This window comes from Dipodomys merriami, unplaced genomic scaffold (genome assembly GCF_024711535.1).
Source record: "Dipodomys merriami isolate MVZ:Mamm:240054 unplaced genomic scaffold, mDipMer1.0.p SCAF_645, whole genome shotgun sequence".
Taxonomy (NCBI): domain Eukaryota; kingdom Metazoa; phylum Chordata; class Mammalia; order Rodentia; family Heteromyidae; genus Dipodomys; species Dipodomys merriami.
The window spans coordinates 393,428-418,364 of NW_027206230.1; the positions used below are offsets into that span (position 1 = coordinate 393,428).

Sequence of the window (24,937 nt, forward strand, 5' to 3'; positions counted from 1 at the left end):
ATTAGATAGTGGAATTACACAGTGATACCTTCCCTGGACCAGGTAGTATACTTTTGTCTTAATAAAATAAACCAAACAAGTAAGGAATACAAAGTTGGACGTTTGGGCTAATTTTGTCATTATGTTTTGAAAAGTCAAGTTTCCTATTGGAGTGCAACTCATATATAATCCTCAGTTGTGTTTTAAATGCACTCTTCATTACAGAACCTTAGATGCAAAATGGATCATGATTCCCATCCAAAATTTGAAAAAGTAAGTAATCATCACTCTGTTTGATTCCAAGGAAAGGATGAAGGATTACAAAAACTTAAGCCTGGAGAAATAGCAAAGTTAATCTAATGAAGGACTATGTAGATCTTGCTAAATTGGAGTTTAGATTTAAAATAAATACTTTGGTTTTGTTTGTAATTTCATATTCTATAAGATACTTACAAAATTCTTTTTAAGTACAGTGTTTAATTGACAAATTTACAAATGTTTCTTGCATTCTATTTGCCTAGAATATTCTTTCATAAGAGTTATAATTAGAACCCAGCTAATAGATAATTACAACACTTCATGTATAAAATGATAATGTGAATAATGTAGAGAGAGTTGCCAACAAATGGATGATATTAATTTATAAATTTAGAAAAAGGGCAATTTTTTTTTGGTCCGGTAGTGGGGCCTGATCTCTGGGCCTGGGCGCTATCCCTCAGCTCTTCAGCTCAAGGCTAGCCCTCTACCACTTGAGTCACAGCACCACTTCCGGTATTTTTCTTTTTGCTTATGTGGTGCTGAGGAATTGAACCCAGGGCCTTAGGCATGCAAGGCAAGCGCTCTGCCACTGAGCCACCTTCCCAGCCCGTAAAAGGGCAATTTTTTGAGGCTTTGGTATAACATGGTATGAAGAGAATAATTGTGTGACATCTTCTTTCTTCTAACTGTATGTAACACAGGAAGCAATTTCCCTTAATTACTTCCTCTGTATACAGTGAGAAAAATGCTAGGTTTGGGATTTGTTTTTATTTTTGTTTTTGTTTTATTGGTTTGTCCTAGGGCTTGAACTCTGGGACTGGACACTCTCTCTGAGCCTGTTTATTCTCAAGGCGTGTGCCCTACTATTTCAACCTCAGCTCACTTGTGTCTGTCTTTTGCTGAGAAGTTTATTGGAGATAAGAATCTAGGAAACCTTCCTGCCCGAGTGGGCTTTTGTCAACATCTACTGCGTTGGGATCCCTGGGTAAGGGTAACGAAATCACCAAGACATAAGGGATGCAGAGTGCAAACAGCAATTGCCACTGAATGCTGTGCTTTATTGTCAGTGGTATTTAAAGACAAGCAAGCATGATCTTTGCCAAGATTTGGTCAGAAGACATTCACACAAAAATTTCAACAGATACATTTTTACTTGACCTATGAGACAATGTCTTGGTATTGTATTATCTAAACTATTTTAGAGCAAGCTCAAACCACTTCTTCAATATCAGGAAAATGCTTGACCAGCTGCTTATCTATGCTTAAGCAAGCAGAAGAGCTACTTCCTCAGCTCCCAAGAGTCTGTGACATGTGTTTTGAGACAGGGAGAGAGAAAATTTTCCCTCTCTAGCCCGGCATCCAAGAGTTTTCTTAATACTCAAACACAGCCCTCGGATAATCCTGAGGCCAGAGCTTGCATCATTCTGCCCCTTTAACATAGACCCTGAGTCTTCACAACTCTATTCTTTTTTCTTTTGTTTTAAAAGAAAAGCTTTCCACAGCATTATCATAGACGCTTGCATTGGTTTCATAAAAATCAAATATAACAGTACAAGTGCAAACAAAATAATAACAATCATGATTCCCATACTACTAGTAGTATTTGAAATGCTATGTTGTATTTCTTTCGGATCCAACCCTTCCAATTGTTTAATAAATGCATCAGCAATATTAGAAGCATCATCATTTGTAAATTGTTTACCAAAAATATCATGTACATTAAATTATAACTGAGCAATCAATTGAGCAGCTGTAGAATTTCCAGATAAATACTACTGTATTACATTCTAATCATGTATAGATTTATTATATTTTATATTAGTAATGCAAAAGGTAGTAAAATTCCAATCACATTTTAATAATAACTGTTTTTCCACAACCAATAACATTTTTCCTAACCATCCCACTGTCTGTTTAAGAATATTAATCTGTGTTTATATTAGAGCATCAATTTCTACCTGTGAGACCCACAATTCATGTGAATCCCAGTGCCATTCTTCCACAAAGTGCTTAGTTTGTAAGGAAGTGTATAGGGCAATTCCAGACACTGCAGCAACAGTGGTAATAGCAATTAACTTTAAGATCACAGATAATGGCTCCAATCATACGCTTTGTACGTTTTAGTAGTTTGGTAAAAAATTCAATAACAACACTATCCAAAGGATTTGGGGACCATTCTCTTCCTAATTTAACAGGTAGCCAAATATGAGTTCTTTATTGTAATATCATAGTACTATTACTGTCATTAAAATTAAGAGAGGAATTAATGCAAGAATACAGGCGACAAGCTACAGCAATAAGACAAGATGCACACATAAAGGGGATCCAAATAGGGAAAGAAGAAATAAAACTCTCCCTCTTTGCAGATGACATGATCTTGTATTTAAAGAATCCCATAGACTCCACTCCCAAATTACTCAAGCTGATTCAAAACTTTGGCAAAGTAGCAGGTTATAAAATTAACCCCCAAAAATCAATGGCTTTTCTATATGCCAACAATGAGAAAAGTGTGGCTGAAATTAGGAAAGCAACTCCATTTGTAATAGCCCCACAAAAAATAAAATACCTAGGAATTAACTTAACCAAAGAAGTGAAGGACCTCTATGATGAAAACTTTAAAATCTTGAAAAAGGAAATCAACACAGAACTTAAAAAATGGCAAAACCTCCCATGCTCCTGGATTGGCAAGATTAACATCGTGAAAATGGCAATACTTCCCAAGGCTATCTACAAATTCAACGCGATACCTATCAAAATTCCACCCTCATTCTTCAAGGAAATAGAGGAGGCAATCCAAAAATTCATATGGAACAATAAAAGACCCCGAATAGCAAAAACGCTCCTCAACGGAAAGAACACTGCTGGAGGAATATCAATACCAAATTTCAAACTCTACTATAAAGCCATAGTAATCAAAACAGCTTGGTATTGGCATAAGAACAGACCTCAGGACCAATGGAATAGAATTGAAAACCCAGAAATGAACCTACAGACCTATAGCCATCTAATCTTCGATAAGGAAGCTAAAACAATAGAATGGAAGAAAGACAGCCTCTTCAGTAAATGGTGCTGGCAAAATTGGTTAACTACATGTAGAAAACTAAAGCTAGATCCTTATATATCACCCTGCACCAGAATCAACTCCAAATGGATCAAAGACCTTGAACTCAAAGCAGACACTCTGAAAACATTACAGGATGGAATAGGAGAAACCCTAGGTCTCCTTGGCTCAGGTCGAAATTTTCTGAATAGAGACCCGGAAGCACAACAAATCAAAGAAAGGTTGGACAAATGGGATTGCATAAGATTGCAGAGCTTCTGCAGGGCAAATGACATAGCTGGCAAGATCAATAGAAAGCCCACCGATTGGGAGAAGATCTTTACTAGCCATACAACGGACAAAGGTCTCATATCAAAAATATACTTGGAACTCAAAAAATTAAACCACCCAACAACAAATCCTCAAAGAAACAACTGCCCAATAAATAAGTGGGCGAAAGACTTAAAGAGAAGCTTCTCTGAAGAAGAAAGAAGGATGGCCAATAGACACATGAAGAAATGTTCAACATCCCTAGCCATAAAAGAAATGCAAATCAAAACAACATTGAGATATCACCTCACTCCAGTTAGAACAGCAAAAATCAAGAACTCTAACAACAACAGATGCTGGAGGGGATGTGGACAGAAAGGAACCTTACTTCATTGTTGGTGGGAATGTAAACTTGTTCAACCACTTTGGAAAGCAGTATGGAGGTTCCTCAAAAGACTTCACATAGATCTCCCCTATGATCCAGCAATCCCACTTTTGGGCATTTACCCAAATGTTTACAAACAAGACCACACTAAAGCTACCAGCACAACTATGTTTATTGCAGCATTATTTACCATAGCTAAGATATGGAACCAACCCAGATGCCCCTCAGTAGATGAATGGATCAAGAAAATGTGGTATATATACACAATGGAATTCTATGCTTCCATCAGAAAGAATGACATTTCCCCATTTGTTAGGAAATGGAAAGGTTTGGAAAAAATTATATTAAGTGAAGTAAGCCAGGCCCAAAGAAGCATAGGTCCCATGGTTTCCCTTATTTGCAATATCTAGTATAGGTATGAGTCAAGCGGAAAAGGCCAGATAATGTGATGTTAGGAAAATGAACCCTTAAATATGTATTTTAATGTTTTCATTTCTTTCATGCATGTATTTCTAATGCATTTATAAGATTATTCCTTTATTGCTTTGTATGTCCCTCCCCCACAGTGTAACCCCCGCTTTCACTATATTTGATATCAGTATATCATGTGGAGGAGATGGGGACAAACAAATCGTTTAAGGATTCAGGTGGACCTGTTGCAACAATGAGAAGTACAAAATGTCATGTCAAAACCAGCTTTACAATTTCGGTGTGGGGGGGGGAGGGGGGTATAATTGGGTGGGGGGAGGGGGGTAAAATTGGGTGGGGGGAGGGGGGAGGCAGGGAAGGGAAGTGAAGGGTAAACAAAGGAGGAGGCGGCAATGCTTGGTAAGAAATGTATGCATTATTCTGCCCATGTAATTGTAGCCCCTCTGTACAGTATGTTCTCAAATAAAATAAAATACAATTTAAAAAAAAAAAAAAAAAAAAAAAAAAAAAAAGAACAGACCTCAGGACCAATGGAATAGAATTGGAATCCCAGAAATGAACCTACAGACCTATAGCCATCTAATCTTAGATAAGGGAGCTAAAACAATAGAATGGAAGAAAGACAGCCCTTCAGTAAATGGTGCTGGCAAAATTGGTTAACTACATGTAGAAAACTAAAGCTAGATCCTTATATATCACCCTGCACCAGAATCAATTCCAAATTGATCAAAGACCTTGAAGTCAAAGCAGACACTCTGAAAATATTACAGGACGGAATAGGAGAAACCCTAGGTCTCCTTGACTCAGGCTGAAATTTTCTTAATAAAGACCCGGAAACACAACAAATCAAAGAAAGTTTGGACAAATGGGATTGCATAAAGTTGCAGAGCTTCTGCAGGGCAAATGACATAGCTAGCAAGATCAATAGAAAGCCCACGGATTGGGAGAAGATCTTTACTAGCCATACAACGGACAAGGGTCTCATATCTAAAATATACTTGGAACTCAAAAAATTAAACCCCCCAACTACAAATCCTCAAAGAAACAACTGCCCAATATATAAGTGGGCGAAAGACTTAAAGAGAAACTTCTCTGAAGAAGAAAGAAGGATGGCCAATAGATACATGAAAAAATGTTCAACATCCCTAGCCATAAAAGAAATGCAAATCAAAACACATTGAGATATCACCTCACTCCAGTTAGAACGGCAAAAAATCAAGAACTCTAACAACAACAGATGCTGGAGGAGATATGGACAGAAAGGAACCTTACTTCATTGTTGGTGGGAATGTAAACTTGTTCAACCACTTTGGAAAGCAGTATGGAGGTTCCTCAAAAGACTTCACATAGATCTCCCCTATGACCCAGCAATCCCACTTTTGGGCATTTACCCAAATATTTACAAACAAGACCATACTAAAGCTACCAGCACAACTATGTTTGTTACAGCATTATTTACCATAGCTAAGATATGGAACCAACCCAGATTCCCCTCAGTAGATGAATGGATCAAGAAAATGTGCTATATATACACAATGGAATTCTATGCCTCCATCAGAAAGAATGACATTGCCCCATTTGTTAGGAAATGGAAAAACTTGGAAAAAATTATATTAAGTGAAGTAAGCCAGGCCCAAAGAAACATAGGTCACATGGTTTCCCTTATTTGCAATATCTAGTATAGGTATGAGTCAAGCAGAAAAGGTCAGATAATGTGATGTCAGGAAAATGAACCCTTAGATATGTATTTTAATGTTTTTTTCTTTCATGCATGTGTTTCTAATGCATTTATAAGATTATTTCTTTGTTGCTTTGTATGTCCCTCCCCCACAGTATAACCCCTGCTTTCACTATATTTGATGTAAGTATAACTTGTGGAGGAGATGGGGAAAACCCAGTTTTTTAAGGATACAGGTGGACCTGTTGCAACAATGAGAAGTACAAGTTGTCATGTACAAAATGAGCTTTACAACGTCGGTGCGGGGGGGGGGGGAGAGGGGAAGGAGAAGGATTGGGATGGGGGGAGGGGAGGCTGGGAAGTGATGTGAAGGGTAAACAAAGCAGGAGGCTGCAATGTTTGGTAAGAAATATACGCATTATACGCATTATCCTGCGTATCTGTACAGTATGTTCACAAATAAAATAAAATAAAATTATAAAAAAAAGAATACAGGCGACAATTAAAACAAGAAATATTAGGAGAAAATGTAAAATTTCCCACTAAAAATACATAAGGCATAGGTATACAAGCAGTAACATCATAAGATTTGTACAAAGTAAAATTATAAGTGGATGCAGAGTTCGACGTCCCTGAAAACGATCCATTTGATAGCATCACGGTTTTCAGCACTGCTCTGACCTTCCAAAGGTGAGTCTGAAAAGCAGTGAGTACAGCCATGAAACCCAGCATGCATCTGCAATGCCTCCATCTCCCTAGGCCATCAGTCGATCTCCAGTAAGTGATCCATTAATGGCTTCCAGCATCCTAGTAACTTTTGATAAATCACATCTGGTACTATTCCATTCTGAACATGTGTTAATAAACTGTCCAAAAAGTCCCTAATTAATAAAATTATTGAACACTTTTCCAAATGTCCCTCTACACTCTTGCCACACAAAAGGCTGATATTATAAATCAATATAAGTAAAATCAGGACACATAGGTAAGGATAACTTGCCATCAAAGGTGACACTTTCGCAGCTACTATTTATGGACCAAGTAGTTAATCGCTTCAGCTGTGTTCTAGAATTGGAAGTGCGTTTCCCAGGTAAAACCCAATGTTGCCAATTCATAACTAAACATGGAGGAGGCCCCAGACAAACAGACAAGGGATGAGTATAGTAAGTAAAATTTAAAAAGCTACCATCATCCTTATTGCAAAATGTCAAATTATTCCAAGGAGAGATTAAACAGCAGGAACATTATAGATGGTTATATCCATGTCTCCCCAAACAACAGGTTCCAATAAAGGAGGGTTAGGAACAAAGGCCCAATAACTTACATTAGCATTAGCATGGACAGGGTTTACAACAAGCAGGGCACACATGGCCAGAACAAGTTCTCAGCCATGACAGGTTTACCAGTGCATTGTAACATCTTCTGTCCTTCTCCAGTCAACTTTTTTACCTGCCCCCAGGTGGGCAGTGGGGATTTCTTCTTCCTCAACTGGTGGCCGATTCCTTGCAGGATATGGGGCTGTCCTCACTGGGCCGCGTCTGTATCCATTGTGCAGGAAGACAGTATTGTTTGCCATCCTGTGTAGACACAAAACTCTATCCTCATCCCTTATGTAATGTTCCTAGTTGCCATTCTGCTTTCAATGTAATCTTAATCTATGTGGGAGCATTTAAATAAGGTTTTTGTGATATTTGTTCAAAATGGCGCTCAGCTCTAGGTAAAATATCTCCTTGTGGTAAGTTAAAAACGTTAAGAATAAAAAGAGCTTGATGTAAAATTATTTTAGGATTTTGCATGGAAAACCACAAAATATCCATACCTTCATCCAACCTTTTCCTTTTTAATTTTTTGATTTGTTGTTTTAGTGTGCAATGAACTCGTTCAATAATGGATTGTCTTGGGAGTTATATTATATTCCGGTAATATGTACCACATCATAAAGTTCACAAAATCTTTTAAATTTGATACTTTTATAGGCTGATCCAATATCAGTCTTTATTTGGCAGGCACTCCCTTAATGGCAAAAACTTCCAATAAGTGTTCTATTACATGGTTAACAGTTTCTCCCGTAAGGGCAAAAGCCCAAATTTGGAATAAGTATCTATTGTAACATGTACAAAGGAAAAATGGCCAAAGGCTTGTACATGGATTATGTCCATTTGCCAGAGCTCCTTAGGTTGTAATCCTGAGGATTTACTCCAGCAGGTACAACTCTCAAATGCATTGGTCTGCAGATAGGGCACCTTTTTATAATTTGTTTACCTTGAGAATAAGGTATTTTATAATGCATATGTAAATGGCCAGCATTTGTATGTAAATGAGCATGATCTTGTTTAGCAGAAGCAAAACTAATTTATCAACCTGATTATCACCATATACAAGGTACCCAGGTAATGAAGAGTGAGCCCTAATGTGAGTTAGCACTTTGGCCTTATGTTGTTGCAGTAATGCTTGTAATTGTTTAAATAATTGGTTTAGCTGGGGTTTAGATGAAGAAGGAACAGCAGTGACTATATTAGTCACAACCCCTACAGCATAGGCAGAATCAGTAACAATATTAACATCTCCCACAAAATCTTGTAACACCTTAATAATAGCAAAAAGTTCATTTTGTTGAACTGATGCTAAAGTAGTTGTTTGAACCCAATATTTATTTGTCGTCCAATAAACACTTTTTGTTTTGGAGCCATCTGTAAAAACAGTAAGAGCAGTGGAAATAGGGACCTTGGTAATTATATTATTAAATACAAATTGTTGTTTAAGCAAGCAATTCCACAATCTACCTTTGGGAAAATGATAGGAAAATTGCCCAGTAAAATTTACTAATGTAATTTATAGCATTTCAGACATGTTTAACAAATATTTTACTTGGTCTTTTGGCAAAGGAAGGATAATTTCAAATAAATCATACCTGATAGGGTGAATACCCATTGCCTGGCCTGTTGAATAATAATTGCCAACTGTTGTTCATAAGGCATATTTTTTGTAAATCTATGCAGTGTATAAATCCATTCTAATGGTATCTCATTTTGTCCTATAATTCCTTTTGGGTGTTTCCATGTATCTAAAATATATAAATTTATGAGTTGATTTAGCGTTACTCGATGTAAAACCATTTATTTTATTCTCTGTTCTACAAATTGTACTTCTCTTTCAACTTCCTTAGTTAAAGTTCTTTTGCTATGTAAATCAGGCTCCCCTTGTAACAATGAAAACAAATTATGTAATTGATAAGTAGGAATTCTTAAGGCCAGTTCCATCCAATTAATATCTCATAGGAACTTTTGAAAATCATTTAACATATGTAATTGATCACGTCATAAAGATAAAGTCTGTAGACTGTTTGTCTACAGACAACATATCCTAAATATTTTACCAACATGTCTTTTTGTATTTTTTCAGGTGCTATTATTAATCCAAATTCTTTAAATATAGAGGGTAAGCACTGTAACACCATTTTTAATTCTGTCATATTTGGTCCTGCAACTAAAATATCATTCATATAATGAAAAATATAAATGTGAGGCCATTTTTGTCTAACAGATTTTAAGGCCTTATCAACATATATCTTATCAACATATAGCACATAGTTGGAAAATTCATCATTCCTTGGGGCAACACCTTCCATTGGAAGCGCTGATAAGGGCCTTGATGATTTATTTGTGGTAAAGAAAAGGCAAGTCTGTTACAATTTTTTTTTTTTGTCGGTCGTGGGGCTTGAACTCTGGGCCTGGGCTCTGCACCTCAGCTCTTCAGCTCAAGGCGAGCACTCTCCCACTTGAGCTACAGCGCCAATTCTGGTTTTCAGGTGGTTTATTGGAGATAGGAGTCTCACGGTCTCTCCTGCCCGGGCTGGCTTTGAACCGCGATCCTCAGATCTCAGCCTCCTGAGTAGCTAGGATTACAGGCGTGAGCCACCAGCGCCCGGCCTGTTACAATTTTTTACATGTACAGGAATGGTAAAAAAGCAATCTTTAAATCTATTACTATTGGCCAATTTTTAGGAAGCATTGCAGGCGATGGTAAACCAGGTTGTAAAGCCCCCATAGGGTACATGGATGCCTTTACTCCTCGTAAATCAATCCGCAATCTCCATTTCCCTGACTTCTTTTTAATAACAAATATTGGAGAATTCCATGGTGACATAGACGGCTCAATATGTCCGTTGGTTAACTGTTCTTCAACTAATTGATAAGCTGCTTCTAATTTTTCTTTCGATAAAGGCCATTACGCAATCCAAAGAGGTTCCTCAGATTTCCATAATATCATTATGGGCTCCATCTAAAAATGTTAAAATTGAATATGAGCTCCCCATTGTTCCAGTACATCTCTACCAATTATGTTAACTGGAACTTCCATAATATAAGGTTTAAGGACAGCTGTCTATCTTCTGAGGTTATAGTAACATACAACACTGCTTGTCCTATAAAATTTACAAGAGTATTGTTAACTCCTTTAATATTACAGGAGATTATTTTATATAATAAATGATTAGGCCATTCATGAGTGTTAATAATTGTAATATCTGAGCCAGTATCTATTAGTCCTGTCAATATCTTTTCCTGAATATTAATCTTAATCTTAGGTGCATTTTAGTAATATAAGTAGTCCAAACACATTTTTGTTGGTTAATACTTCCAAATCCCCCAATGTGGGGTTTAAATGACTTTCCAATAGATATCTATGGTAATAACAAAATTTGAGCAATTCGTTCTCCCTTTTTAAAGGAATTATCTGCAGAAGCTGACATTAAAATTTTTATTTCCCCATTATAGTCAGCATCAATAATTCCTAAATGTACTAAAACTCCTTTTGTATTAAGACTGGATCTACCGGTCAATAGGCCAAATGTTGCTTCAGGTAAAGGCCCATAAATTCTGGTAGGAATTTTTGTGGCTTATCACCACCTTTCAAAATAAAATCTTTTAAGGCTGGTATGTCCACTGCGGTGCTGTGGGCTGTGGCAGGGACGAGGGAAAAGATGGTTGGCTGCCCTCGGTTATTAATCCTGGACTCCGGGGCTAGCCCAATGGAGAGTTTCCCTGCATAGGGTAAGCATATTTTATAGGAATTCCTTTATTGTCTCTTTTTGCTCTACACTCCCTTGCTCAGTGCTTCCCCTTTTCACACTTAGGGCAAATTCCAGGTCTTCTCTTGTTAACATCAGTAGCCTTTTTAAAATTTTTCTTTATATGTCCCATTTGACCACATCCAAAACACTTTAGATTAGAGGGTTTGTTTGCATAGCATGCCAGGTAGTGGCCATAGTTTCAGCAAACACCTGCATAGGCCTGGATTCAGATGTAAAGTCTTTGCAGGCCCTTAAATATGTATTCACATCCCCAGATTCTTTAATAGGCAATAGGGCTCATCTACAGTCCTCATTAGTATTCTCATAAGCCAACACGCGCAGCAGTTGTTGCCATGCAGCCTCTCCCACAACAGTACGTTCCAAGGTGAATTTCAATCGTGATAAAAATTCAACATAGGGTTTACTAGGTTTTTGAATTACTTTAGTCCAAGAGACATAATGCTCTCCTACCGGTGGAATCCTTTCCCATGCCTCAATATCTATGTCTCTTAACTGCTCATGGATTTCTTCAGGAGAGTTTACTTTTATATGAGCATCCGCATATTGTTCTGTTCCACCTAACATGGGAAAGGTGTGGATTACTGCTCTGTGCATTTTGTCTAGCCCTTTTTGTACATAACTCAGTAAACCACATTTGCCATTGTAGGTGTTTAGGTTTCTTAAGCAAGGCTCTACAAAGCATCTTCCAATCCATGGGAGCAAAATTATTGTAATGTCGGGCAAGCCCATTAAGCAATTCCTTAACATAATGAGACTGAGGACCATACAACTGCCTTCTTAAGTTTACCAATATCATAAACAGCAACACTTTCATATCTGGCTGGTTGAGCTATACCATTCATAGGGGGTGGTTGAATTACAGGATAAGAAAAAATAGGCATTTCATCATCAAACTCACTGTCTGAGCCCTCTGTTTTGGGAGGGAGTGATGCTGTAAAAATTCCATCAGCCAGTTGAGGAGCCGAAGGCTGCTTTACTTTCACTTTCTCAGGTTCTCCATTCACTCTGCTAATTTCCAACTCCATATGTTGTAATCTTGATAAAATCAATTCCATTTGCTCAGACATTTTATTTATACTTTCAGTTTATTCCTTTTCAGCCTTTAGCTCTTGTTTTTTCTCTGTTAATTGCAATGCATCCTTATCTATTGCATCTTTAACCTCAGAGTCCAATTGTAAATCTACAAAAGAAGGGGGGAACTCTTTCTTTACATCTGCTATTAATCTTTCCTCATTCAAAGCTTTAAAAAGGGTATGTAAAATAGCCCAAATGGACAAAAATATAATAGGAATCTTTTCCCATTCTCGAACAGCTCTTTCTACATTATACTTTACTCGGGGAACCAAGGATTCCATTCCCAAACTACATTAATACACATTTCTATGTCATAAGAAGACATATTTACAGCATAAGCAGCAAGTAAATGATTAAGCATATGTAAGTACAGAGTAGATTTAACTTGTCCCATCACCCTGTAATTAAAAGTACTTTCCTGAATATCCTTTCCTGAATTCAACAATGCAGGGTCCCTGTTTGGGCGCCAATTGTAACAAGCAAGCATGATCTTTGCCAAGATGTGGTCAGAAGACATTCACACAAATATTTCAACAGATACATTTTTACTTGACTTTTGAGATAATGTCTTGGAATATTATTATCTAAACTATTTTAGAGCAAGCTCAAACCACTTCTCCAATCTCAGGAAAATGCTTGACCAGGTGTTCATCTATGCTTAAGCAAGCACAGAAGAGCCACTTCCTCAGCTCCCAGGAGTCTGTGACATGTGTTTTGAGGTAGGGAGAGAGAACATTTTACCTCTCTAGCCCGGAATGCCAAGAGCTTTCCTAATACTCAAACACAGTCCTCAGATAATCCTGAGGCCAGAGCCTGCATCATTCTGCCCCTTCAACATAGACGCTGAGTCTTCACAGTCTTTGAACTGTAATCTTCCAATCTTCGCATCCTGATTATCTATGATAGTTAAAAAAGTATAAATATAAATAATATTTGTAAGAATACCAGTGAAGGAAAAATGATACAACCCTGTTTATAGTGGTGTTCTTTTCAGAATATATTGGGCATCACATTAGCAGAGGTGCAGTGTATTTTCACAATGGACATAAGCTATTTTTGATGTAAATTAAGGGAATTTTGAGGTGCACCCTACAAGTTGGAAACTGGTGCACTAGGATGACTTTATGGCATAAATTTTGTGATTGATGGTCATAGAAATAATAGCTTAATCTGATAAACAACTGCTTAATCTTGAAGAATTAATTATAAGATGCTTCATAGTTTTATCCCATATCAGAATGTGGCTCTTTTTCTGTTCACATTTCAGTCTGTAAAACCCCATTGGAAACTGCATCTACTGCAGAATTAAATAACATGCAAACAGGTTCAGAATTTGAAAATGAGTATTTATTAGTCATAAGAATTTTGAAGAACACATACATTCTGTCCTCTTAACAACTTATTTACTTTTAAAAGTTATGGGATTTCATAGAATTAAACTGTTTTCTGTTTTAGTATTACAAAGTACTATATTTATTTTATTTTCAAAATATTGTGAAAAAATTTTCTAGTTGGATATCGTTCAAGTTGATGACCCTTTGATAAAGAAGAGGTAATTAATTCAAATTAGATGCCAATAAGACTGATTTTTTAAAAGTTACTACATAAAGAATAATATGTACTATTATGTACTATACCAAAACAGTGAAATTTTATTTCATCAGCTTATTTTTTTTAATTTTAATGTGAAAATGATGTGCACTGTGGTTACAGCCATTGTAAGGTAGTGAGTACATAACTTTTCAAATTTGTTATCCCTTCACTCAATTTTCTAAGTTTTTCTTTCACCCTAATAACCCTCCCAAGTTGTAATGTACATTTGCAACTTATTGTCTTGTGAGAATTGCTATTGCATTGGTTTGCTGTTTGTCCTTTGACTCGCCATTGTTTTTGTTCCTGTTCCCTTCCTTATTAATGTAAATGTATACACAATACACAGGGTACCAAAATCAAACACAGCAGGGGATAAACCATAGGGGAAAATCTCAAAGAAACTAGAAATCACATAGTACATAAAAAACCAACTGCAAATAAATATCTGTTTCCATATCTTGGAATTCATTTTGTTCAGCATCAGCTTATGTGGTCAAATATACGCAATACAAACCCACTGGAAAATAGTAGTTTCATGGACACTATATCATTAAAACAACATGTTAACTGTTTTTGATGGTAAAGGTGGGATTAAGATTGGTGAATTCATGATTCTGATAAAGGAATTTAAAAAGAGTTAAAAATTTTTGACAGGTAAATTTTAATTGTTCAAACATTTTAACAACTTAGCCTATTAAGAAAATTTAAAATTGTCTGAGAAAATAGGCTTTAATGCAAAGAAATCCATGGAGACTTAGCTGAGAGGGAACAATGTGGGTGAATATGGCTCATTTTCACACTAAACAAACAAACCTCACAAACCTTGCTGTAAATCCTTTAGGTTCCCTTGAGAATTGTCCTTACCCAGGAAATATACTCTCACTGTGTGAAACAAAGTTGTAGTGGAATTTAAATTCAAAGTTCTTTAAAAAAAAAGACATCAAAATTTGTGAATTGACATTTAATTACCAAACAATAATTCTCTGAAAAAGAAGGAAATATAATTCAAAATCACTTGACTTTATTAAAAGTATGAGAAAAGAGTAGTGAAGAGAGATGAGAGAAACCATTGGGTACTGTTTTCTCTCCAGTGGTGTAATGGGTTCTTGATCTTGATTCTTCCATTCTATCTTCATAAGCTATAAAGCCACAGCTCAGGACTGGAGTAAACAGTTCAGACAAAGAATACTCACAGAATGGGGGCTGGGAAAGCGGCTCCGTGGTAGAACGCTTGCCTTGCCTGCCTGAGGCCCTGGGTTCGATACCTCAGATCCACATAAGCAAAAAGAAAAAAGCCGAAAGTGGAGCTGTGGCTCAAGTGGTAGAGCACTAGCCTTGAGCTGAAGAGCTAAGGAACAACGCCCAGACCCAGAATTCAGGCACCATGACCAGAACAAAAAAAAAGAAATACTCACAGAAGAAAATATGTGCAGTAGATGTAGGTGATTTATAACCTTAGACAATCTATTTAAATCTGTTCAAAATTCTCCCCTACCTTAAACTGCCCTCTTTGAACAGCTTTGTTTGCTTTTCCCAAGATTGCCCTTCATTAACTGCTTAAAATTTTGTGAGGTCATATACATACTTTCTAGAGATTGCTGTTTGGTTGTGCTTTTTGTGTGTTTTTGTTTGTAGTTGTGTTTTTAACTGAAGTTCAATAGGTTGTGCAATTGTGTTACAATTAAATATGTCCATCAAATTGTCCAATGCTCCTGGATCAGAGTCACTCCTTCTATCATTCTCAACCAACACTTTCTTCAAGATTTATTTCAGATTTACCACTTCTTTTATTATATGTGTACATTGAGTATTGTAGCTGTACTTGCCCCTTGTTTCATTTTTCATTCATTCTATGTCTTTACTATTATTTCTTTCTGGTTTCAACTTCCTGATAGTTATTCTGTTAAATTGTCTGTTAATACTTTGAAACGTTTATATATATTCCATGGAGTTTCAATCCTGCATATACTTGAACTGATGTCAGCATATACTTCCATAAATCATTCATCTGTAATAACAATTTGCAAGACTGGAGACGTGAAGCACCTAAACATGATTTTATTCTCATCTTTTTGGAAGATTAATCTTTAGTCAACAAGAAAGTTTAAAAATTGCTTAGAATTTATAGCTAACTACCAGTTTTTATAAATGGCTTTGTGCAATGGTCTGTGATTATTTGATTTTACATGGGATGATATTTTCTACTACCTATAAGTTTTGGAAAAAGAAGAAAACTAAAATTTACTACTTAGAGGAATATTATAGAAATAGAAGATAGATTTTATGTTTGTCACATCTCTGATCAGTACCCATATTCAAGACTTACAGTCATATTTATTACTATGTTAGACAGATAGGGAAAATATATGATAAGGCAACACATGATAAGGCAACTATTAGTGACTTTTTAAAATGTACCTTCTTATGTGATGAAATTTACTTTATTAGCTAATATTTGGGTTTGAAATATGGGAGACTGATCTATTTAACACATTTCTGGAAGGCACCTACTGAACAACGCAAATGGTGGGAGATACTATTTCCACACTTTAATGAATGGTTGAACTTATTTGGCATTAGTGCTCGGTAAATAAATCAACTCTATTGTAACTTGATTCCTACACTTGAGAAACTTTTAATATCACTATCATCTACTTGTCAAGTGTTATTTTGGTGAATATGATTCTAAAAAGTTTATTTGAAAAGGAACATACTTTCAGGAGATTAAATGTAAGTTACATTGGTTTGAGAATGACAACATTTTTATACTACAGAACCAAGTTTTACTGAAGTACCAGTGTTTTGAAGCATTAGGGTCTTCTCAATGTTTTTCTAAATTATACTTGACATCGAAGTCAAGTTTCCTAGCCTTGGTAGAACAATTATGGATCTATCATTCCAGGAATTTTTTTGGCCTACTTATGCTGGGCTGAAATCTTTCATTCATCAATAGGAGAGAGGTATTAAAAAAATGTTGTGACATTTGTGATTTTGTTTACTCATATGGGCTTGTCATCTGTAAATTGAAAGTTTGAACTACAGTACTTTCTCTCATATCTTGTGGTTTCCTCTTTCATTTTAAGTTGCCTTACATTTCACAATTGCTTACTGCTAATTACTGCAAGGAATTGGAGCCCTGAAATATTATAGGAAATGAGAAATTGAGATGGGACTTCAATTACTTTCTGTTAGCATGTGCATGGGCCAAGGTGAGAAGACTTGCCATTGTTATCTGATGATGCAGATAACTGGGATCTGGTATCCTCGGACCCGTGGGTACTGCAGAAGAATAATAGCTTTTAGGCATCATATGGAGAAAAACACTTTGGGACCAGCGAGTTATTACAATAAACACAGCAGCAGTGTAAAATCTCTTCTAGATTAGAGGAAAACAATACTGTTTTTTTTTTACTATGTGAATTCAGAAGATCAAGAACACTTAGAAGCTATCACAAGCTTATACCAAAGACAATGAATTGATACTTTTTATATTCGAATATATATTCTAAACCTAATTATTTATGTTCCAATCTATTTATGGGAATAAATTTCAATTTATTTGTCAATTTATAAATTAATTCTAGTTAGATTCACTGTGTGAAATTTAAGATCAGCACATATAAATATAAAATATATAAGTAGATATAATATAAGAAATTGTTATGCATTGTTCTGTGTGGTTAGTGTATCAAAGGCAACTCTGTTTTAAAGTATTATCCCATTATTTCTACCTCAGTTTTTGGTAGAGTTAGACCTAAAGCTTTACCATTTGTAAATTTAAAGCCTGGAGGCAAGAGGAAACATTTTGATTAAAACATTACCCATTTAAGGCCTAATATCGAGGAGAAATATATAGACTTCTCCAGGAGCTATGGAAATATTTGCTGATAGAAAGTCATTAGTGTAAGTTCCTGCCTGGTTGTATGGTAGACAGGCCAGGACATTAAGTAAACATGCATATGAACAACTTTTTCATCTTCTTGGCTTTAGCTACTTTTGAAATTATAGGTATAATGAACAATTATATTTTTTTGTTGTTGTGGTTTTTTTGGGTCCAGTTGTGGGGCCTGAACTCTGGGCCTGGGCCCTGACCCTCAGCTCTTCAGCTCAAGGCTAGCACTCTACCACTTGAGCCACAGCACCACTTCTGGCTTTTTTCTTTTTGCTTATGTGACCTGCCAGAATCAGCTCGACCCAGGGAAAATTAATCCAACTCAGGCGCAAGCCCCAGGAGTGGCTTTCTTCACTGGGTAATCAGAGCCAGAGGCTGCCCCTCCCTTTAGCAGCCTTGACAATCAATTGAAATTCAGTAAACATAAATCCAGAGAGTGGCTCCAGGCTGGGCTCTGTGAGTTTCTCACAAAATAGCTCCCAGGAAAAGCTACTGTTTGCTGAAAGGCCTCAACTCTACCCAGAACCTAGCCTCATCACAGCATCTCCAAACTTGAGGAAAAAGCCATCTCCCTCTTTTGTGATAATCAAAGCATATCCCTCCCATTGAACTAAACTGAGAGGAGGATCACAAAATCCTGGGTAAAGCAGAGCATTTTTCTGCCTGTTCAACCAAACTGACTTAAGAAACCAACCAAGCCACAGGAAAATCAAACACCACAAGCGGACCAGAGACTCAAACAAAAGGCTGTTTATAGACACAAGGGAGATACAGGATTTTTCCCACCACTCCCAAAATAAAGAACTATTTTTTTTTCCTTTTTTTGTACATTTTATAAAAAATTTTTTCTAAAACATTTTTTTTATTTTTTAATTTTTACCTTTTTTAAAATAAAATGTTTCCTAGTAACATTTTTTCCCTCTTATTATTTTTCTTTTAGAGGTAAATGTGTGTATGCATTTTTCTTTCTTTTTTTTTCTTTTAAATTTTTTTTTGTTTTTTGTTTTGCTCTATTGAATTTCTGATCTTTTTTCTTTCTTTCTTATTCTTTTCCCCTTTTCTTTTCTTTCATTCTCTTTTATGTGAGTTAATTGTTTTTCTGCACATCCTCAGACATGCCCACAGTTGAATATTAGACCTTATCCTTTATTGTGTACACACTTAATCCAAGAATTGATTATTCAGTTCAAAACCTCTTAGACTTAAATTCCTTAATGGCAGTACTACCTCTTTATACCTATATAATATTTTAAGTATTTTTATTTTTAAGTTTTTCACATCTCCTTTATATCCCTCCCCTTCTGCATTATATGCATGTGCTTCTCTGAATATTTCGTTTTTGAATCTGCATAATATTTTTAATTTTTACTTTTCTATTTTTTCTGGTCTCTTATTTTTCCCCTTGCTCTTTCTTCTTTTTCTTTTATCTCTACTTTCAACCTATCCCACCTATTTCCTGCTTTGAGATTAAGACTTAATTAAGTTAACTCTCCCTGGGCCTTCCTATTTTTTACCCATATCTCTCCCTAACCCTAATAATTTCTGGTTTGTCAAATTCATATTTGTCGTTGTTAGCCCATTAATACATAGGTGTTTGACGTTGAATAGATGTACCTATTGAACTAAATTGTATCTGCAGACTATTGACTGTACAAATACAGACTTTGGTTGATGCTTGTCTTAAGTTAGTGTTCTAGCACTAAACTGGTGTTATTTTCATCCCAAATGGGCCGAGTAAGCCAGAAAAAGACAAGAAAAATGGCAAGTCCTGGGTATCTCAACTCCCACTCATGATAATCAGGGGACAGAACAGATAATGAATAATCCAGAGGAGAGTTCCCAATTAGCTCTACAAACAGTGCTGGCAAACATGATAAATGAAAAGATTGAAAATATACAAAGGAGTCTGTATGAGCATGATAGAGAGAGAGAAAGAGAGAGGAGACAAACAAAAGTTCAATGGAGGCAAACAAAAGGTCAATACAGGAAAAGATTGAAAACCTACAAAGGACTCTGTATGGGTGTGATAGGGAGAGAGAGGAGGCAAACCAAAGGTTTATACAGGAATATTCTGAGCTTAGGAAGCTACTCAAAAACTGATACAGGATTTGGGTGAACAGCTTGAGAATACTCAAAGAAAAAGGCAGGAATGGCATGAGCAGGCTGAGAACACTCAAAGAGAACTACAGGAATGGCGTGAACATGAGGAAGCTAAGCAAAGAATAATACAGGAATTGAGAGTATACACAATGATCACTAAAGGTATACATGGAATCCATTAACAAATAGCTGAAGAAAGTCAGGGAGACCACAAAGGGAATACTGAATGGAACCCAACCGAAGAAAAGGGAATTTAAGCAAACCATAAACATTCAACTAAGTGATTTGAGAATAAACACTGAACACCAAATTAAGGAAGTAAAAAAGTTCATACAACATCAAAAACAAAGCTTCAACAAAGAATTTTAAGCCATCAAAGCTGACCAATTAGAAGGAAAAGAAATTTTAAAATAGAAAGTCTTGACAGCAGTTTAGACCATGCAGAAGATCGAAACTCGGGGATTGAAGACAGCCTAGATATTATAGAGAAAGAACATACAACCATCCAAGTCAAGTCCAAGAAATATGATAGATCTATCCAACACTTGGAAGACAAAATCAGAAGGCCTAATCTGAGGACTATGGGTGTAGCGGAACACCTAGAAACAGAAGTTAATGGTCTAGGAAATTTGTTTAACAGGCTCCTACAAGAGAACTTCCCAACATGCAAAAAGATAGGCCTATTCAGATACAAGAAGCTTTTAGAACTACAAATAGACCAGACCAGAATAGGACATCCCACCGTCACATTATAATCCAAATAGGATGAATTGAGAACAAGGAAAAGGTCCTTAAACATGTCAAGGAGAAAAGATCAATCACCTATAAAAGGAAACAAATTAGAATCACCTCAGATTTCTCAGCAGAGACAATCAAAGCAAGAAGAGCCTGGAATGATGTATGCCATGCCCTAAAGACAAACAACTACCAACCAAGAATACTGTATCCACCTAAACTCTCCTTCATAACTGAAGGCCAAAAAAAAAAACCTTCCATAGCAAAGAAAAATTGAAACAGTACATCTCTACCAAAACAGCCCTACAAAAGATTCTTAAAGATGTCCTACACATAGAAAACCAACAAGACCACAATAAAGGCCTAGAAACTGCACCCAAACTGAGAATCCAAGAACCATAGGAAGACCCAGTTTTTGTAGACCCCAACAAGGTGGATAACATGGCAGGAACTCCCAAATACCTCTCAGTCCTATCTCTCAACATTAACGGTCTTAATTCTCCAATTAAGCGACATAGACTGTCTAGTAGGACTAAAAAGCAAGATCCTTCTATATGCTGCCTTCAGGAGTCACATCCTGCCAGTAAAAACAAACACATTTTCAATGTTAAAGGTTGGAAAAAATATCTACCAAGCAAACGGCCCCCATAAACAGGCGGGAGTTGCAATCCTAATATCAGATAAAATAGACTTCCAATGAAAATTCATGAGAAGACATAAAGAAGGTTGCTACATACTAATTAAGGAATCTCTCCTTCAGGAGGATATTACAATTTTAAATATCTACTCACCAAACAAGGGAGCATCCAAATTTATCCAAGAAACACTACTTTCCCTCAAATCCATAGAGTCCAAAATCATTAATTGTTGTGGATTTAACACACTACTCTCCCCACTAGATAGATCAACTCGGCAAAAACTCAACAGAGAAACCCAGATCTAAACAACTTCATAGATCAACTAGATTTAAAAGTCATCTACTGAATATTTCACCCATCAGCATCAGAATACACATTTTTCTCAGCAGCACATGAACAGTTTCTAAAATAGACCACGTTTTAGGCCACAATGCAAACTTGTCCAAATTCAGAAACATTGAAGTGATACCGTGCATTCTCTCTGACCACTAGGGATTAAAATTAGAACTCAAAACCAAAAGCCACCAAAGAAAGTCCTGTAACACATGGAGCCTGAACAACACACTGCTGAATCATGATTGGGTCATGGAAGAGATTAGACAGGAAATTCAAATGTTCATGCTATCCAACAAAAATGAGCACACAAATTACCAGCTCCTCTGGGACACAGCAAAGGCAGTACTTAGAGGCAAGTTTATAGCTCTGAGATCTTACATCAACAAATTGGAGAGATCTGAAAGTAACAATTTAATGAGACATCTGAACCTCCTTGAAAAAGAGCAGCAAGATATACCCCAATGTAATAGATGGAAAGAAATAATTATTTCAATTAATTCATTTTAATTAGAATTAAATCAGAAATAAATGAATTAGAATACAAAAAAACTATAGAAAACATCAACAAAAGAAAGACTTGGTTGTTCGAAATAATTAACAAAATTGACAGGCCCTTCGCAAATCTTATCAGAAAATGAAGAGAACACACCCAAATAAAACTCAGAGATGAGAATAGAAACATCACCACAGAAACAACCAAGATTCAGAACATTATAAGGGAATATTTCGCAAAACTTTATGCTAATATGTTTGAGAACGTGGCAGAAATGGACCTTTTCCTAGCAAATATTGACATGCCAAAACTAAACCAAGATTAGTTAAACCATCTTGAGAGGCCCATTTCAAGCATTGAAATAGAAACTGCAATAGAGACCTCTCAGCTAAGAAAAGTCCAGGTCCAGTTGGTTTAGAGCAGAGTTCTACAAGGCCTTTAAAAGCAGAACTCACACAAATACTACTCCAACTCTTCAATGAAATTGAAAGAGAAAGTTCACTACCCAACACATTCTATGAAGCCATCATAACTCTCATCCCAAAATCAGGAAAGGACTCATCAAAGAAAGAGAACTATAGGCCCATTTCTTTGATGAACATTGATGCAAAACTTCTCAAAATTTTGGCCAATCGTCTTCAGAAAATCCTACACCACAATCTAACAGGATTCATTTCAGGGATGCAAAGCTGGGTCAATATTCGCAAATCAATTAATATAATTCATCACATCAACAGGAGCATGGATAAGAACCACATGGTTATCTCAATAGATGCAGAAAAAGCATTGGACTAGATCCAAAACTCCTTTCTGATGAAGGTTCTGGAAAAATAAGGAATCCATGGAACATTCCTCAATAGAATAAAGTCTATATATAACAAAACTACAGGCACCATTATACTTAATGGTGAAAATCTAAAGTCATTCCTCTTAACTCTGGAACAAGACAAGGATGTCCACTATCACCACTTCTCTTTAATCTAGTGATAGAATTCCTATCTACAGCACTAAGACAAGATGCAAACATAAAAGTGATCCAAATAGGGAAAAAAGAAATAAAACTCTCCCTCTTTGCAGATGACATGATCTTGTATTTAAAGAATACGATAGACTCCACTCCCAAATTACTGAAGTTGATGCCAAACTTTGGCAAAGTAACGGGGTATAAAATTAAACCCCCAAATCAATGGCTTTTCTGTATGGCAATAATGAGTAAAGTGTTGCTGAAATTAGGAAAGCAACTCCATTTGTAATAGCCCCACAAAAAATAAAATACCTAGGAATTAACTTAACCAAAGAAGTGAAGGTCATTTATGATCAAAACTGTAAAAACTTGAAAGAGGATATAAAAACCGAACTAAGAAAATGGCGAAAATGCCCATGATCCTGGATTGGAAAGGTTAACATCGTGAAAATGGCAATACTTCCCAAGGCTATCTACAAATTCAAAGCGATGCCAATCAAAATCCAACCTCATTCTTCAAGGAAATAGAAGAGGCAATCCAAAAATTCATATGCAGCAATAAAAGACCCCGAATAGCAAAAACGCTCCTCAACGGAAAGAACACTGCTGGGGAATATCAATACCAAATTTCAAACTCTATTATAAAGCCATAGTAATCAAAACAGCATGATAGTAGCACAAGAACAGACCTCAGGACCAGTGGAATAGAATTGAAAACCCAGAAATGAACCTACAGACCTATAGCCATCTAATGATAAGGGAGCTAAAAAGACAGAATGCAAGAAAGTCTTTTCAGTAAATGGTGCTTGCAAAATTGGTTAACTACTTGTATAAAACCAAAGCTAGATTCTTATATATCACCGTGCACCAGAAGCAACTCCAAATGGATCAAAGACCTTGGAGTCAAAGCAGACACTCTGAAAACATTACAGGATGGAATAGGAGAAACCCTAGGTCTCCTTGGCGCAGGCCAAAATTTTCTTAATAGAGATTCAGAAACACAACAAATCAAAGAAGGTTTGGACAAATGGGATTGCATGAAGCTGCAGAGCTTCTCTATGGCAAAGGACATAGCTAGCAAGATCAATAGAAATCCCACAGATTGGGGGAAGATCTTCACTAACCCTACAATGGACAAGGGTCTCATATCTAAAATATACTTGCAGCTCAAAAAATCAAACCCCCCAACAACAAATCCTCAAAGAAACAACTGCCCAATAAATAAGTGGGCTAAAGACTTAAAGAGAAACTTCTCTGAAGAAGAAAGAAGGATGGCCAATAGACACATGAGGGAATGCACAACCTCCCTAGCCATAAAAGAAATGCAAATCAAAACAACATTGAGATACCACCTCATCCCAGTTAGAATGGCAAAAATCAAGAACTCTAACAACAACAGATGCTGGAGGGGATGTTGATGGGAGTGTAAACTTGTTCAACCACTTTGGAAAGTAGTATGGAATTCATGAAAAGACTCCACATAGAGCTCCCCTCTTAACGAGCAATCCCACTTTTGGGCATTTACCCAAATGTTTACAAACAAGACCACACTAAAGCTGCCAGCACAACTATGTTTATTGCAGCATTATTTACTATAACTACCTTATGGAACCAACCCCGATGCCCATCACTAGAAGAATGGATCAAGAAAATGTGGTATATATACACAATAGAATTCTCTGTCTCCATCAGAAAGAATGACATTGCCCCATTTGTTAGGAAATGGAAAGACTTGGAAAAAATTATATTAAGTAAGCCAAGCCCAAAGATACATAGGTCCTATGGTGTTCCTTATTTGCCATATCTAGTATATGTCTGAGTCAAGCAGAAAAGGTCAGATAAGGTGATGTTAGGGAAATGAACCCTAAGATATGTATTCAAATGTTCTTTTTCTTTCATGTGATTTTTTCTAATACATTTATAAGATTATTTCTTTGTCGCTTTGTATGTCCCTCCCCCACAGTATAACCCCTGCTTTCAC

At 36.3% G+C, this 24,937-nt stretch overlaps 1 long non-coding RNA gene across 1 annotated transcript in view; it reads left to right on the forward strand.

The window, feature by feature from the left end:
• Nucleotides 1-200: 200 nt before the first annotated feature.
• Nucleotides 201-24,937, forward strand: part of LOC138815516 (uncharacterized) — a 29,350-nt gene continuing 4,613 nt past the window's right edge. Inside the window, exon 1 of the long non-coding RNA XR_011368340.1 lies at nt 201-252. This is a non-coding gene — a long non-coding RNA (uncharacterized lncRNA). The remainder of the gene's footprint in view (nt 253-24,937) is intronic.